General features: G+C 50.2%; 1 protein-coding gene across 3 annotated transcripts in view; it reads right to left on the bottom strand.

The window, feature by feature from the left end:
- The window catches only part of LOC122553337 (putative G protein-coupled receptor 132), a 162476-nt gene that overhangs the window by 31370 nt on the left and 112510 nt on the right, over positions 1 to 18596 (bottom strand). The window contains exon 1 of one of the 3 annotated variants that reach the window (XM_043696912.2): positions 7860 to 7881. The exons of 1 other annotated variant lie outside the window; for it this stretch is intronic. The gene's annotated coding sequence lies outside the window, so the exon portion shown is untranslated. One more of the 3 variants, XM_087989577.1, reaches the window with a different exon arrangement.

Genomic DNA, 18596 nt, shown 5'->3' with positions numbered 1-18596 from the left:
GGGCTATGGGGAGAGAGCGAGGCAGTGGGATTAGTTTGGGGATTGATGCAGGGCTATGGGAAGAGAGCGGGGCAGTGGGACTAGTGTGGGGATTGATGCAGGGTGATGGGGAGAGAGAGTGGGGAGTAGTGGGATTAGTTTGGGGATTGATACAGGACTATGGGAGAGAGCTTGTGGGATTAGTTCAGGATTACGCAAATGAAGGAAGAACAAAGATGTGTAAAACAGCTGAATCGATGTGTTTTAGTGTGACATTGTGCAGAAATTAATGAAAACCTTTATAAGTTATGTTACAGAAAGGAAGAAGTTTTTGCCCCCTTAGGATGTCCTTGTTTGCTTTAGAGCCAACTAAATAATTTTGGTGGAGCGCCAAGGTGGTCGTGTGAGAGACACAGAAGCCAGCTTGTGCAAAGCAAGATCCCACAATTAGCAATGCAACGATACCCAGATAGGCCAATTTTGTGGTTTTGAGTCAGGGATAAATATCAGTCCAGTCACTTAGATATTCACAACTTGCTCTTCAGGAGAGCACCTTCTTTATCCACCTCAAAGGGCAGACAGAGTTGAATGTCTGACCTGGACCATTGCTCCTGTCAGTGCAGCACTCCCTCAGCACTGCGCTCGTTCAGTATGGCCAAGTCTCTTGAATATAAAACATTCTACGTCAGTGCCAGGGACATAGCACACCATCACACTGACATCTACAGAATAACTCTGAATATTAATGCTAATGTGTCAGAAGAATTATTTGTGTGTGTCTGTTTTATTTGCATAACATAGTCCTGTGTCTGCTAACAAACTGGCAGAATTGCTTCACAGGCTTTGTTTCCCACAGCACAGTTTCTGTTGGGTTTTCCCTTGTGGCAAGAAATAAACTCATCTCAGAAAACCTCAAATTTAAAAGAAAAATACTTTTTTTTCAAATTTTATATCATTATCAGCCATCAACATGCTTCAACACTCCCGGAAAACCCCTTGCAAACTTTTCCAATTGAATGACCTTTGGACAGAGTTTACTTCCCCTTTGAAGAAAGGTCCTTTCATGCCCTCACGAAAGGGAATGAGTCAAAAAGGTTCCAGGTGCTGGAATCCAAGGTAGATGGGCAAGAGGCTGGGGGAACACAGCAAGCCAGGCAGCATCAGGAGGGGGGGAAGTCGGTGTTTTGGGTGCAACCCATCTTTAGGGCTGGGGGTGGGTGTGGGGGGAGCTGCAGATAAAGGGGGTGCCGGGGGCAGGGTGGTGAAGTGGGGATAGGTGAAGACAGGTAGAGCGTACGACCTGGTTGGTCAACGGGAGGGATGAATCCGGTTGGTGGCAGGGAGGAGTGGAAGGGAGGGGGAGGGGCTGGGAAGGGAGTCGGGACAGGCACTGGATCCCAACTCCTCCACCGTTAGATCGATGGCTGCATCGATGCAGCCTCGTGCACCCAGCCTGAACTGGAGCCGTTTATCAACTTCACCCACAATATCCACCCTGCCCTCGAATTCACTTGGTCCATCTCGGACACCTCCCTGCCCTTTCTCGATCTCTCCATTTCCATCTTTGGTGACAGTCTCTGGGCAGAGATTAACTACAAACCCACAGACTCTCACAACTACCTGGACTATGCCTCCTCCCACCCCATGTCGTGCAAGGACTCCATCCCGTTTTCCCAATTCCTCTGTCTCTGCTGCATCTGCTTGGGCAAGGAGGCATTCCACTCACAAGCTTCCCAGATGTCCGCCTATTTCGAACAACATGTTTTTCCTCCCTATGTCATCCAGACACACCTCCACCACACCACCTCCATTCCCCTACTCTAAATCTCCCCATCCCAATGCAATAAAGACAGAGTCCCCCTTGTCTTCACCTACCACCCCACCCATCTCCACATCCAACAGATCATCCTTAAACACCTCTGCCAGCTCCAACTAGACCCCACCACCAAGAGCCTCTTCCCTTCCCCATCCCTCTCTGCCTTCCGCCAGGACTGTTCCCATCGACAGTCTTTGGTTTGTGCCACTCTCCCCCGAAGCCCCAGGTACCTTCCCCTGCAACCGGAAAAGATGTAAATCCTGCCGGTACCCCACTCCCCTCACCTCTATCCAGAGCCCCCCCAAACAGCCCTCCCAAGTGAGACAGAGGTTCACCCGTCTCTCCTCCAACCGAGTTTACTGCATCAGGTGCTCCCGATGTGGTCTTCTCTACATCAGGGAGACCGAACGTAAACTTCGGGAACGGTTCACCGCGGATCTCAGCCGGGCCCACAGGGGATGACCGGACCTCCCAGTTACTGCCCATTTCAATTCCCCCAACCACTCCCTTTCTGACGTGACCATCCTTGGCCTCATCTGTTGTCACAACGAACCACAGTGTAAATTGGAAAGACAACACCTCATCTTCCGCCTGGGCAGCCTACAGCCCTGAAGAATCAACATTGAGTTCTCCAATTTCAAATAGCCTCCCTCCCCATCCCTTACCAGCCCCTCCCCCTCCCTTTCCAGCCCCTCCCTCTCCCTTCCATTCCTCTGACAGACCCTTCATTCCAGCCACCAACTGGATTCATTCCTCCCATTGACCAGGTCATACCCTCCACCTGTCTTTACCTATCCCTATTTCTCTACCCTGCGCCCATCTCCCCTTTTATCTACAGCTCCTCCCAGTCCCGAAGAAGGGTTACACCCAAAACGCTGACTTCTCCACCTCCTGATGCTGCCTGGCTTGCTGTGTTCTCCCAGCCCCCTGCCTGTCCCTCCTGATGCTGCCTGGCTTGCTGTGTTCTCCCAGCCCCCTGCCTGTCCCTCCTGATGCTGCCTGCCTTGCTGTGTTCCCCCAGCCTCCTGCCTGTCCCTCCTGATGCTGCCTGCCTTGCTGTGTTCCTCCAGCCCCCTGCCTATCCCTCCTGATGCTGCCTGCCTTGCTGTGTTCTCCCAGCCCCCTGCCTGTCCCTCCTGATGCTGCCTGGCTTGCTGTGTTCTCCCAGCCCCCTGCCTGTCCCTCCTGATGCTGCCTGCCTTGCTGTGTTCCTCCAGCCCCCTGCCTATCCCTCCTGATGCTGCCTGCCTTGCTGTGTTCTCCCAGCCCCCTGCCTGTCCCTCCTGATGCTGCCTGGCTTGCTGTGTTCTCCCAGCCTCCTGCCTGTCCCTCCTGATGCTGCCTACCTTGCTGTGTTCCTCCAGCCCCCTGCCTATCCCTCCTGATGCTGCCTGCCTTGCTGTGTTCTCCCAGCCCCCTGCCTGTCCCTCCTGATGCTGCCTGGCTTGCTGTGTTCTCCCAGCCCCCTGCCTATCCCTCCTGATGCTGCCTGCCTTGCTGTGTTCTCCCAGCCCCCTGCCTGTCCCTCCTGATGCTGCCTGGCTTGCTGTGTTCTCCCAGCCTCCTGCCTGTCCCTCCTGAAGCTGCCTGCCTTGCTGTGTTCCCCCAGCCTCCTGCCTGTCCCTCCTGATGCTGCCTGCCTTGCTGTGTTCTCCCAGCCCCCTGCCTGTCCCTCCTGATGCTGCCTGGCTTGCTGTGTTCTCCCAGCCCCCTGCCTATCCCTCCTGATGCTGCCTGGCTTGCTGTGTACCTCCAGCCTCCTGCCTGTCCCTCCTGATGCTGCCTGGCTTGCTGTGTTCCCCCAGCCTCCTGCCTGTCCCTCCTGATGCTGCCTGGCTTGCTGTGTTCCCCCAGCCCCCTGCCTGTCCCTCCTGATGCTGCCTGCCTTGCTGTGTTCTCCCAGCCCCCTGCCTGTCCCTCCTGATGCTGCCTGCCTTGCTCTGTTCCTCCAGCCTCCTGTCTGTCCCTCCTGATGCTGCCTGCCTTGCTGTGTTCCCCCAGCCCCCTGCCTATCCCTCCTGATGCTGCCTGGCTTGCTGTGTTCCCCCAGCCTCCTGCCTGTCCCTCCTGATGCTGCCTGCCTTGCTGTGTTCTCCCAGCCCCCTGCCTGTCCCTCCTGATGCTGCCTGGCTTGCTGTGTTCTCCCAGCCTCCTGCCTGTCCCTCCTGATGCTGCCTACCTTGCTGTGTTCCTCCAGCCCCCTGCCTATCCCTCCTGATGCTGCCTGGCTTGCTGTGTTCTCCCAGCCCCCTGCCTGTCCCTCCTGATGCTGCCTGGCTTGCTGTGTTCTCCCAGCCCCCTGCCTATCCCTCCTGATGCTGCCTGCCTTGCTGTGTTCTCCCAGCCCCCTGCCTATCCCTCCTGATGCTGCCTGCCTTGCTGTGTTCTCCCAGCCCCCTGCCTGTCCCTCCTGATGCTGCCTGGCTTGCTGTGTTCTCCCAGCCCCCTGCCTGTCTGCTCACAAAATGGAATGGCAAGTGTGGGACAGTAAAGAGGGAGACTGACAGAGAAAGTGTGAGATGTTGGAGAGAGACCAAGAGAGAGAGAACCAGAGTTTGAACGTCCAGAAGGTATCAAGAGATGAACAAGGAGATGGCTGGAGAGACAGGGTGAGGTCCCGGGTGAAGGAGAGAGGGAGAGACTGTGAAAATATGTCAGGAGTGACATATTGGTTCAACCTGTCCCTGATTTACTGTTTATACTTAAGCAGCAAAGGTAAGTTTCAACAGACTGAGAGACGCAAGAGTCGAAAAGTATGGCGCTGGAAAAGCACAACAGGTCAGGAAGCAACCGAGGAGCAGGAGAGTCGACGTTTCTGGCCTAAGCCCTTCATCAGGAATGTTGGGGGTGGGGAAAGGGGGCTGAGAGGTAAATAGGAAGGGTGGGGCTGGGGGGAAGGTAGCTGGGAAGGTGGTAGTAGATGCAGCTGGGGAAGATGAGGATAGGTCAGAGAGGAGGGTGGAGTGGATAGGTGGGAAGGAGGGTGGACAGTTGGGACCGTTCAAGAAGGCGGTGCCGAGTTGGAGGGTTGGATCTGGGATGAGGTGGGGGGAGGGGAGATGAGGAAACTGGTGAAATTGACATTGATGCCATGGGGTTGGAGGGTCCCAAGGTGGAAGATGAGGCGTTCTTCCTCCAGGCGCGGGTAGCTAGGATTTGGCAATGGAGGAGGCCCAGGATTTGTGAATCCTTGCCGGAGTGGGAGGGGGAGTTGAAATGGTCGGCCACAGGGCGGATGGGTTGTTTGGTGTGTATATCCCAGAGATGTTCTCTGAAATGCAGGAGATGAGAGGATGGGAGGGAGGCAGAGATATAGCAAGAGTTACAGCAGGAATGAGAATGGATGCTGCAGACAAGTGGAAACGAAGAGGGTTGGACAGAAAGGACCCATGAGAAGATGCAGAAACTATTCACAGGAAGACACTCAGGACATTGAAAAGAAGAAAGGCTCAGAGAACCAGCATTCTGATGGAGTGGCATACCATCAGAAATGTTTCACCTGCGTTTCTCTCCACACGTGCCATCAGACAAATCTGGATTCTCCAACATTTTCTGTTTGCTCACCTCGATACTGTCCCTGTCAAACACCCCCAGGACAGGGACAGCATGGGGTTGGATACAGAGTAAAGCTCCCTCTACACTGTCCCCTATCAAACACCCCCAGGACAAAAACAGCACGGGGTTAGATACAGAGTAAAGCTCACTCTACACTGTCCCCTATCAAACACTCCCAGGACAAAAACAGCACGGGGTTAGATACAGAGTAAAGCTCCCTCTACACTGTCCCCTATCAAACACTCCCAGGACAGGGACAGCACGGGGTTGGATACAGAGTAAAGCTCCCTCTACACTGTCCCCATCAAACACTCCCAGGACAGGTACAGCACGGGGTTGGATACAGAGTAAAGCTCCCTCTACACTATCCCCCATCAAACACTCCCAGGACAGGGACAGCATGGGGTTGGATACAGAGTAAAGCTCCCTCTACACTGTCCCCTATCAAACACCCCCAGGACAAAAACAGCACGGGGTTAGATACAGAGTAAAGCTCCCTCTACACTGTCCCCATCAAACACCCCCAGGATAGGTTCAGCACGGGGTTGGATACAGAGTAAAGCTCCCTCTACACTGTCCCCTATCAAACACTCCCAGGACAGGGACAGCACGGGGTTAGATACAGAGTAAAGCTCCCTCTACACTGTCCCCATCAAACACCCCCAGGACAGGGGCAGCACGGGGTTGGATACAGAGTAAAGCTTCCTCGACACTGTCCCCTATCAAACACTCCCAGGACAGGGACAGCCTGGGGTTAGATACAGAGTAAAGCTCCCTCTACACTGTCCCCCCTCAAACACTCCCAGGACAGGGACAGCAAGGGTTAGGTACACAGTACAACTCCCTCTACATTGTCCCCCATCAAACACTCCCAGGACAGGGACAGCACGGGGTTAGATACAGAGTAAAGCTCCCTCTACAGTGTCCCCTCTCAAACACTCCCAGGACAGGCACAGCACAGGGTTAGGTACAGAGTACAGCTCTCTCTACATTGTCCCCCATCAAACAATCCCAGGACAGGGACAGCACGGTGTTAGATACAGAGTACAGCTACCTCTACACTGTCCCCCATCAAACACTCCCAGGACAGGGACAGCACGGGGTCAGATACAGATTAAAGCTCCCTCTACCCTGTCCCCATCAAATACTCCCAGGACAGGGGCAGCACGGGGTCAGATACAGATTAAAGCTCCCTCTACCCTGTCCCCATCAAATACTCCCAGGACAGGGGCAGCACGGGGTTAGATACAGAATACAGCTCCCTTTACACTGTCCCTATCAAACACTCCCAGGACAGGGTCATCACGGGGGTTAGATACAGAGTAAAGCTCCCTCTACACTGTCCCCATCAAACACTCCTAGGACAGGGACAGCATGGGGTTAGATACAGAGTAAAGCTCCCTCTACACTGTCCCCATCAAACACTCACAGGACAGGGACAGCACGGGGTTAGATACAGAATACAGCTCCCTCTACACTGTCCCCATCAAACACTCCCAGGACAGGGACAGCACAGGCTTAGATACAGAATACAGCTTCCTCTACACTGTCCCCATCAAATACTCCCAGGACAGGGGCAGCACGGGGTCAGATACAGATTAAAGCTCCCTCTACCCTGTCCCCATCAAATACTCCCAGGACAGGGGCAGCACGGGGTTAGATACAGAATACAGCTCCCTTTACACTGTCCCTATCAAACACTCCCAGGACAGGGTCATCACGGGGGTTAGATACAGAGTAAAGCTCCCTCTACACTGTCCCCATCAAACACTCCTAGGACAGGGACAGCATGGGGTTAGATACAGAGTAAAGCTCCCTCTACACTGTCCCCATCAAACACTCCCTGGACAGGGACAGCACAGAGTTAGATACAGAGTAAAGCTCCCTCTACACTGTCCCCATCAAACACTCCCAGGACAGGGACAGCACGGGGTTAGATACAGAGTAAAGCCCCCTCTACACTGTCCCCATCAAACACTCCCAGGACAGGGGCAGCACAGGGTTAGATACATAGTAAAGCTCCCTCTACACTGTCCCCCATCAAACACTCCCAGGACAGGGGCAGCACAGGGTTAGATACAGAGTACAGCTCTATTGACGCTGCAATTAAAGTAAAACATTGCATGTGTTCAAAATCTAAAGCAAGCAACGAAAATTCTGGAGAAACAAAACAGACACAAAGAAGGATCACTGGACTCAAAGCGGTTACTATTTCTCCCTCCACAGATTCTCCGAACCTTTTTGAGTTTCTCCAGCAGTTTCTGGTTTTATCTTGGATTCCCAGCATCTGCCATTCTTTAGTTTTATCTCTGCAAAGCTGTGTGTCCGTGCATAGGGTGCGACTGACAGCACCCAGCCAGGTGCATGTTCAATAGCACACGGCTGTGATAGAAACGAGTATCAAACCTCCACGTGTTGGAAAACAGCAATACACTTGGAGAACAGGAGCTCTCACTGGAAACATTCGGAAACATGCAGAGTGTGAGAGGCATACACCATCCACACTGACCTCCTCGCTAAGATTCTCTGCAGCAAGGCGAATTGTTCCCATTGCAATCTCACTGCCTGAAGGCTGAGTCTGAAGCTGCCTTTGTTTGGGGAGGAAGGGAAACAGGCTGCCTGGTTAAGGACAGTTTCCTTCCCCAAGGACTTCGTAGGAAGTGTTTGTTTTAACCGTTTGCCAGGTTCTCATTGGTGAATCTAGCAACCACCTCAAACGCAACTGAGCCGTGACAACACCACTTCAAAAAGCCGGCTTGACTACTCCCAGTGCTGCAACAACAACAACAACAAAACATTGATGTAGCACCTTTCACATAGCACCACCTTGCCAGGCTCTCTACAGAGAGGAGCTGAAAATGTGTTGCTGGAACAGTGCAGCAGGTCAGGCAGCATCCAGGGAATAGGAGAATCGACGTTTTTGCCATAAGCCCTTCTTCAGGAATCTCCAGCATCACTTTCTCCTCTCTCCAGAGAGCTTTACTGAGTCATTTCAAAATGAGGTAGCAGGTCAGGTGACCAAGAGGATGGTCAAAGAGGTCAGTTTTAAGGAGCATCTAGAAACATAGGAGTAGGCCATTCGGCCCCTCAAGCCTGCACCACCACTCAGTATAATTGGGGCTGATTACGCAATCACAGTATCCCATTCCAGCTTACTCTCAATACCCCTATATCTCTTTAGCCACAAGGGCTACATCCAGCTCCCTCTTGAATAAATCTAACAAACTGGCCCCACAGCTTCCTGTGGGATAGAATTCCACAGGTTCACAACTCTCCGACTGAAGAAATTCTTCCTCATCTCAGTCCTGAATGGCTTACCCTTTATTCTTAGACTGTAACTCCCTAGTTCTGCACTTCCCCAAAAACAGGAACATTCTTCCCGCACTTAGCCTGTCCAGTCCCATCAGGATATTATGTGTTTCTGTGAGACTCCACAACCTCATTTTTCTAAATTCCAGTGAGTACGAGCCCAGTCGATCTAAAATATTAATATTTAGGTTCCCTACAGAATGAAAACAGGCCCTTCGGCTCAACAAGTCCACACCAACCCTCTGAAGAGCAACCCACCCAGACCCATTCCCCCATGTTACATTTACCCCTGACTATTGTACCTAACACTATGGCCAATTTAGCATGGCCAATTCACCTGGTCTGAGGTAGGAAACCGGAGCACCCGGAGGAAACCCACACAGACACAGGGAGAATGTGCAAACTCCACACAGATAGTCACCCGAGGCTGGAATCCAACCCAGGTCCCTGGCGCTGTGAGGCAGCAGTGCTAACCACTAAGGCACCGTGCCACGCAGGAAGAGGATTTGAGAGGGACAGTTATAGTCATAGGGTCATAGAATGTGGAAACAGACCTTTCAGTTCACCTCGTCTTTACTGAACAAGTTTCCCAAACTAATTGAGTGCCACTTGCCTGCATTTGGTCCAAATCCTTTGCAAGTCTATTGCTCAGACAGCACAAAGCTCAGTCCTCAGTGCCAGAGTGAAGGAAATCAGAGATAGTCGAGAGGCCTCAATGAGAGTTTCCTCCAGTCTGGAGAAGACAAGCAGGAGAATTTTAAAATTAAAGTTTTGCTGGACTTGAGCCAGTGTGTGTAGATCAGTGAGAATGCAAGGGATGGGAGAATGGGTCATTCTGCTACACCCAGAACCCACACCCAGTCCCGTTTCTCCTCCAAGGACCCCAGCATTCCAGATATCAGTCTTCAGCCAATCAATTACAGGACATTGGTTAGGCCATTTTCAGAATACTGTGTGCAATTCTGGTCTCCCTCCTATTGGAAGGATGTTGTGGAACTTGAAGAGGTTCTTGTGAAACTTGAAAGGGTTCAGAAAAGATTTACAAGGATGTTGCCAGGGTTGAGGGTTTGAGCTATAGGGAGAGGCTGAACAGGCTGGGGCTGTTTTCCCTGGAGCGTCGGAGGCTGAGGGGTGACCTTATAGAGGTTTATAAAATCAGGAGGGGCACGGATAGGGTAAACAGACTAGGTCTTTTCCCTGGGGTGGGGGAGTCCAGAACTAGAGGGCATTGGTTTAGGGTGAGCGGGAAAAGATGTTAAAGGGACCCAAGGGGCAACATTTTCACACAGAGGGTGGTGCGTGTGTGGAACGAGCTGCCAGAGGAAGTGGTGGAGGCTGGTACAATTATAACATTTAAGAGGCAGCTAGACGGGTATATGATTAGGAGGTCAGGCAGCATCCAGGGAACAGGAGAATCGAGAACAGGAATCCTGAAGAAGGGCTTATGCCCGATACGTCGATTCTCCTGTTCCCTGGATGCTGCCTGACCTGCTGCGCTTTTCCAGCAACACATTTTCAGCTCTGATCTCCAGCATCGGCAGACCTCACTTTCTCCTCCGGGTATATGATTAGGAAGGGTTTGGAGGGATATGGGCCGGGTGCTGGAAGGTGGGACTAGATTGGGTCGGCATGGACGCGTTGGACCAAAGGATCTGTTCCATGTTGTACATAGGCAGAAGTGAGGACTGCAGATGCTGGAAACCAGAGTTTAGGTCAGAGTGGTGCTGGAAAAGCACAACAGGCCAGGCAGCATCCGAGGAGCAGGAAAATCAACGTTTCGGGCAAAAGCCCTTAATCAGGAATGAAGACAGGGAGCCTCCAGGGTGGAGAGATAAATGGGTGGGGGTGGGGAGAAGATAGCAAACAGTACAATAGGTGAATGGGGGTGGGGGATGAAGGTGATAGGTCAGAGAGGAGGGTGGAGTGGATAGGTGGGAAGGGAGGTTGTCAGGTAGGACAGGTCATGGGGACGGTGCTGAGCTGGAAGGTTGGAACTGAGGTAAGGTGGGGGGAGGGGAAATGAGGAAACTGTTGAAGTCCACACTGATGCCCTGGGGTTGAAGTGTTTTGAGGTGGAAGATGAGGCGTTCTTCCTCCAGACATCGGGTGGTGAGTGAGCGGCGGTGAAGGAGGCCCAGGACCTCCATGTCCTCGGCAGAGTGGGAGGGGGAGTTGAAATGTTGGGCCATGGGGCGGTGTGGTTGATTGGTGCGGGTGTCCCGGAGATGTTCCCTGAAGCGCTCTGCTACGAGGCGTCCAGTCTCCCCAATGTAGAGGAGACTGCATCGGGAGCAATGGATACAATAAATGATATTGGTGGATGTGCAGGTAAAACTTTGATGGATGTGGAAGGCTCCTTTGGGGCCTTGGATGGAGGTGAGGGAGGAGGTGTGGGCGCAGGTTTTGCAGTTCCTGCGGTGGCAGGGGAAGGTGCCAGGATGGGAGGGTGGGTTGTAGGAGGGCTTGGACCTGACCAGGTAGTGGGAGTGGGAATGAAGGTGATAGGTCAGAGAGGAGGGTGGAGCGGATCCATGTTGTACATCTCTATAACTCTATGATATCAAGAAACAACTGGAGGTACAGGATACTGCAAAGACTGCGGGCCCTGACAACATTCCAGCAATAGTACTGAAGACCTGTGCTCCAGACCTTGCCGCTCCCCTAGCCAAGCTGTTCCAGTACAGTTACAACACTGGCACCTACCCGACAATGTGGACAATTGTCCAGGTGTGTCCTGTACACAAAAACCAGGACAAATCCAACCCGGCCAATTACTGCCCCATCAGTCTACTCTCGATCATCAGGAAAGTGATGGAAGGGGTCACCAACAGTGCTATCAAGCAGCACCTGCTCAGCAATAACCTGCTCAGTGACGCCCAGTTTGGGTTCTACCAGGGTCACTCAGCTCCTGACCTCATTACAGCCTTGGCTCAAACATGGATAAAAGAGCGGAATTCCAGAGGGGAGGGGAGAGGGATAGCCCTGGACATCGAGGAGCCCTAGCAAAGATGGAATCAATGGATTCCGGGGGAAAACACTCCGCTGGTTGGAGTCATATCTGGCACATAGGAAGATGGCTGTGGTTGTTGGAGGGTCAGTCATCTCAGCTCCAGGCCAGACTTCATTAGTAAGTGTACAGAAGACTGCATGCCCAAGAAATTAATGGGAATGATTCCCAAGATTTGGAGATGCCGGTGTTGGACTGGGGTGTGCAATCTCTAACGGATTAGAGACTTAACAAACAATCAAGGTATTTTTCAATGTCTAATTTCAATGTATAATGTGGGCGGCACGGTGGCACAGTGGTTAGCACTGCTGCCTCACAGCGCCAGAGACCCGGGTTCAATTCCTGCCTCAGGTGACCGACTGTGTGGAGTTTGTACATTCTCCCCGTGTCTGTGTGGGTTTCCTCCGGGTGCTCCGGTTTCCCCCCACAGTCCAAAGATGTGCAGGTCAGGTGAATTGGCCAGGCTAAATTGCCCGTAGTGTTAGGTTAAGGGTATGGGTGGGTTTCACTTCGGCGGGTCGGTGTGGACTTGTTGGGCCGAAGGGCCTGTTTCCACACTGTACGTAATCTAATCTAATCTTCATTAACATTACACTGTAAACTTTTGCTATAAATTCTGTGTCCTACAATCTTATACTCCACAGCCACCTGATGAAGGAGCAGTGCTCCGAAAGCTAGTGCTTCCAATTAAACCTGTTGGATTATAACCTGGTGTTGTGGAATGATTCCTAACTGGAAACTATGAATGAACCGGGAAATCCCCTCCCTACTGAAGTCCAGGTCTGAGACGTAAAGTCAGGCAACCCTGATCTACACAGGAAATCCAGGTTCGACCTTCATAAAGGCATGAGAGATGCTGTGAGGCAATATCAATCTAAGCTTGAGTCCTAGACCAATCAGATCGTCACCTGTCATTTGTGACAAGGCTTATGTGACACAACAGGCTACAAAGCAAAATCGATCAGAATCGCAGGCAACAGACCATCCGTACTGAGCTCAATGCATTCTAGCCTTGCTGTGAACAGAACGCAGTGAAACAATGTGACCTATTCAGACAGCCTCAGGTGTCCCTGTCCCCACAGTCACTGCTGCTAAGGTCAGATCGGCTTTTGGAGAGTGAACCCGCGGAAAGCGACTGGCGTGGGTGGAGTCTCCAGCCATGCACTCAGATCCAGGACTGACCAGCTGGTGGGTGTATTCGCAGATGTCTTTAACCTCTCTTCACTACGATCAGAAGTCCTGACCTGCTTTAAGAAGACCACCATCATCCCAGTGTCAATGCAATATCCTGCGGCGTGCCTCAATGCATCCCGCCCGGTAGCTCTGGCTAACATCGTTATGAAATGCTTTGAGAGGTGAGTCATGGCTGACATCAGCTCCAGCCTCCCAGCCTGCCTCGATCCTTCACACTTTGTCTACCAGTGTAACAGGGCAGACACCATCCCCCTGGCCCTACACCATCCCTGGAACATCGGGGTAACAAGGATACCTACGTCAGGCTCCTACGTATTGGTTTAAGTTCTGCCATCAACACCATAATTCCAAACAAACCCGTCTCTAAACCCTGAGACCTCGGTCTCGGGTCCCCCCCCCCCCCCCCCCCCCCGTCTGTAACTGGATCCTCGACTTCCTGCCCCATAGATCACAATCAGTAAGAACAGACAGCAACACCTCCTCCACAATAACCCTCCACACCTGTGTCCCGCAAGGCTGTGACTCAGCTCCCTACTATACTCCCCATACACTCAGACTGTGTGGCCAAATTCTGTCCTCACTCCATTTTACAAACTGGAATTGAAAATTCCAGATCTCCAGGGTGGCATCGTGGCTCAATAGTTAGTACTACTGCCTCACAGTGCCAGAGACCGGGGTTCAATTCCAGCCTCAGGTGACCGCATGGAGTTTGCACATTCTCCCCGTGTCTGTGTTTGTTTCCTCTGGCAGCTCTGGTTTCCTCCCAAAGCCCAAAGATGTGCAGGTTAGGTGCATTGGTCACACACTCAATTGCCCATAATGTCTGGCTAGGTGGGTTGGCCATGAGAATTGCAGGGTTACACGAGTGGGTGGGATGCTCTTCAGCGTTCCACTGGGTACTTGATGGGCTGAATGGCCTGTAGGGATTCTATGATTCCAGATTCCAACAGCAGGATATATAGCTATTCTACCTGCTCCAGCTGTTTGTAACAGCTTTGAATTAAATAAACTCCGTTGCACTTTCTACAAGAGCTCTGCAATCTCTCCTTTATCAAGCATTCTAACATCTGAAAACTATTGCTGAATCTGCTTCCATCGCCCTTCCAGATCATTGAAACTCATTCCCTAAAAAACATTTTCTTGTTTAAACTCTGCTTCTTGTGCCAATGGTCCCCTGATTACGAACCACCCCCACCTTCAATTGGTTTGATTTGATTTGTTGTTGTTATGTGTACCTAAGTACGGTGATGATTTGGAGATGTCGGTGTTGGACTGGGGTGTACAAAGTTAAAAATCACACAACACCAGGTTATAGTCCAACAGGTTTAATTGGGAGCACTAGCTTTCAGTAGCCCATCTGATGAAGGAGCAGCGTTCCGAAAGCTAGTGCTTCCAAATAAACCTGTTAGACTATAACCCGGTGTCGTGTGATTTTTAACTTTATAATCTGGTGTTGTGCAATGTTTAACTAAGCACAGGGGAAAGTTTTGTCTTGCGAGCAGTACAGACAGATCATATTAAACAAGGACATTCTGAGCATAGGTTACTTAATCAGAGCGGGGCATACAAGGTTACACTGCACAGGAGGGGCACGGAGCAAGATCAATATTCGATTGAAATTAGACAGGTCCATTCATCAGTCCATTAACAGCGGGGAAGACGCTGTTCTAGAACCTGTTGGTGTGTGTGTTCAAGCTTCTGTGTCGTCAGCCTGGTGGGAGAGGTCATAGGAAATCATTACCGGGGTGGGAGGGGTCTTTGATGTTGGCAACGTCTTCACAGCAACGAGGAGTGCAGATGGAGTCCATGGATGGGAGGTTGGCTTCAGTGATGGTCTGGGCTGTGCACGCAGCCTTCTGTAGTTTCTTACAGTCCTGGACAGACCAGCTGCTGTACCAGGCTGTTATGCACCCAGACAGTATGCTGTCGATGGTGCATCTGTAAACGTTGGTGAGGTGCCGTACGGACATGTGGAATTTCCTGAGACTCCTGAGGAAGAAGAGGCGTCGTTGTGCCATCTTGACGCGGGAGGTCCAGGACACAATTGTTGGTTATTTCTCTACCTTAAGGACTGCCCCAGCTACACCAGTCTCCTCAATTCCCTCAAACTGTCTATCCTTCTCGTAAGGGCTTGGAAAACTCTGCCAGGACGGTGTTGGAGGGACTTTTGATAAGTAGGGTCCGAAATAATGGGAGCGAGATCTGAAAAGTGTGCTGAAAGTTTATATTTATCGTTACCCAAATGGAAACTTGGGTTCGAAAGCAGAGCTCAGCAGTTTTTGGATTTCCAATTCTGTGAAGACATCGTGCTTAATTTCCAAGGATCAGAAATGCATCAATATCACCAGTGAATCACAGCCAGGGATCCCAAGAAGGTATGACTGTTTTTACATAACCCTTCAAGTTACCCGTTGTGGTAATGTGTGAGATGTTTCCTGTGTTGAGCTTTTGCAAGCCAGGAAAGAGAGAAACCAGAGGCCAGCGGCAGATCAATTCTAGCAGGTGTGCTGTTTGACAGTCCAAAAATAGTCAAAGTAACTGGAAAACCAGAGTTCTCTTCCCGAGGGTTTGGTGAGAAAGATCAGTGAGTTAGCTGCTGGCCGTCTGCTGAAGAGCGGGGAAAAGAGAGAATCACAACCAGCAAATGTGCAGACAATCTCTAAAAAAAAGATGAGTTAAAAAGTTAAACAGTAAAAATAGGAAAGATGTCTGACTCAGACTGAATGTTTGCTAAAATAGGGTCATGTACAGCACAGAAACAGACCCTTCAGTCTAACTCCTCCATGCCGACCAGATATCCCAACCCAATCTAGTTCCACCTGCCAGCACCCGGCCCATATCCCTCCAAACCCTTCCTATTCACATACCCATCCAAATGCCTCTTAAATGTTGCAATTGTACCAGCCTCCACCACTTCCTCTAGCAGCTCATTCCACCACTTTCTGTGTGAAAAAGTTGCCCCTTAGGTCTCTTTTATATTTTTCCCCTCTGACCCTAAATCTATGCTCTTTAGTTCTGGACTCCCCCACCCCAGGGAAAAAAATTGTCTATTTATTCTATCCATGCCCCTCATGATTTCATAAACCTCTATAAGGTCACCCCTCACCCCTCAGCTCCAGCGATACAGCCCCAGCCTATTCAATCTCTCCCTGTAGCTCAAACCCTCCAACCCTGGCAACATCCTTGTAAATCTTTTCTGAACCCTTTCAAGTTTCACAAATTGCACACAATATGCCAAAAGTGGCCCAACCAATGTCCTGTACAGCCACAACATGACCACCAAATTCCTGTACTCAATACTCCAACCAATAAAGGAAAGCATACCAAATGCCTTCTTCACTATTCTATCTACCTGCAACTCCACTTTCAAGGAGCTATGAACCTGCACTCCAAGGTCTCTTTCTTCAGCAACACTCCCTAGGACCTTACCATTAAGTGTATAAGTCCTGCTAAGATTTACTTTCCCAAAATGCAGCACCTCGCATTTATCTGAATTAAACTATCCAGGTGGATAGTGCTGTTAAGAAGGCATACGGTATGTTAGGTTTCATTCTTAGAGGGATTGAGTTCCGGAGCCACAATATCATGCTGCAACTATACAAAACACTGGTGCGGCCACACTTGGAATATTGTGTACATTTCTGGTCACCCCGTTACAGAAAGGATATGGAAGCATTGGAAAAGGTGCAGAGGAGATTTACCAGGATGTTGCCTGGTCTGGAGAGAAGGTCTTATGAGGAAAGGCTGAGAGACTTGAGTCAGTTCTCATTGGAAAGAAGAAGGCTTAAGAGGGGATTGATTGAGACATACAAGATGATCAGAGGATTAGATAGGATAGACAGTGACAGTCTTTTTCCTAGGATGATGATGTCAGCATGTACGAGGGGGCTTAACTACAAATTGAGGGGTGATAGATTTAAGACAGATGTCAGAGGCAGGTTCTTTACGCAGAGAGTGGTAAGGGTGTGGAATGCCCTACCTGCGCTGCTCCTTGGATGCTGCCTGAACTGCTGTGCTCTTCCAGCACCACTAATCCAGAACCTGCTAATGTAGTTAACTCAGCCACATTAGGGAGATTTAAACAATCCTTAGATAAGCACATGGATGATTTTGGGATAGTGTAGGGGGACGAGAATAGTTCACAGGTCGGCGCAACATTGAGGGCTGTTCTGTGCTATATTGTTCTATGTTCTATGTTCTAACTCCATCTGCCACTTCTCAGCCCATTGGCCCATCTGATCAAGATCCTGTTGTAATCTGAGATAACCTTCTTCGCTGTCCGCTACACCTCTAATTTTGGTGTAATCTGCAAACTTACTAACTGTACCTCTTATGTTCATATCCAAATCATTTATATAAATGACAAAAAGTAGAGGACTCCTTGTGGCACTCCACTGGTCACAGGCCTCCAGTCTCCAAATGGCTAGTTCTCCCTGTATTCCATGAGATCTAACCTTGCTAACCAGTCTCCCATGGGGAACCTTGTCGAACGCTTTACTGAAGTCCATATAGATCACATCTACCACTCTGCCCTCATCAATCCTCTTTGTTACTTCTTCATAAAACTCAATCAAGTTTGTGAGACATGATTTCCCACGCACAAAGCCATGTTGACTATCCCTAATCAGTCCTTGCCTTTCCAAATACATGTACATCCTGTCCCTCAGGATTCCCTCCAACAACTTGCCCACCACCGAGGTCAGGCTCACCGGTCTATAGTTCCCTGGCTTGTCCTTACCACCCTTCTTAAACAGTGGCACCATCTTCCTGGGTTAAAGCACTGAATCTTCCTTTTTGCTGTTTGCAATAATATATTTCCACATTGTCATAAATAGAAGACCATAGGGTGATAGGAGATATGAACAGGAGGAGGCTGTTCAGCTCCTCAAGCTTGCTATGCCATTCTGTAAGGTCATGGCTGATCCAAAATTCCTCATGTCCTATTTCCTGCCCTTTTCCTGGATTTCCCAACAGATGAACAATCTGTCTGTCTCAGTCTTAAATATACACAAATACTTTGCCCCACAGCGCTCTGTGGCAGGGAGTTCCAAAGACTCACAGCCATCAGATGAGAGGTACCTTCATGATTGTTCTTCACTGTGTAATAAATTTGTGTTCTTTTGTTAAAGTAGAATTAACAGCCTAATGTGAATATGCTCACTGACTGGTTACCATGGTAATCACATTGTGAAGAAAGACTATGTTCTGTCAAGCCAGGCCTCACTCTAAGACAGATATTGTATTGGACAGATGTCGTTACACACCTTCTTGGATCCTGGCCTCCTGGCTCAGAGTTTGGGATGCTACCACTGCAACAGAACAACCCAGGGAATTAAAGGCTGGTTTGGAAGCTGACAATGTGGGCGAGTATTGGGATCGAACTTGTGACCTATGACTTGTCTAGAATTACCATCAGCTTGACCATAATCAAAGCCTAAATCGAAGCAAAATGGTTATTGAGGAGAAGTCAACAACTGTGACCCAAAGAGAGTAATTTGAGGAAGAAAGAAACTCATTAAAGTCAGATTGGGTGAGAGATCGCCTGCTGGTACACTGTATAGATATCATTAGTTTCACACCTTCACAGAAATGAGCTTCATAGTGACATAATTCACGTCTGGCCTTCAAACACAAGAGTGAGTCACAGACTAATGTTTGGGTACAATAACAACATTTAAAAGGCGTCAGGATGGGTACATGAATAGGAAGGGTTTAGAGGGTTAAGTGCTGGCAAAC

This window comes from Chiloscyllium plagiosum, unplaced genomic scaffold (assembly GCF_037043375.1).
Source record: "Chiloscyllium plagiosum isolate Xiang-an unplaced genomic scaffold, Cpla_swu_hap1 HiC_scaffold_8, whole genome shotgun sequence".
NCBI lineage: Eukaryota > Metazoa > Chordata > Chondrichthyes > Orectolobiformes > Hemiscylliidae > Chiloscyllium > Chiloscyllium plagiosum.
Note: the sequence above shows the minus strand (reverse complement) of the source record. Positions and strands in the feature narration are given on the sequence as shown.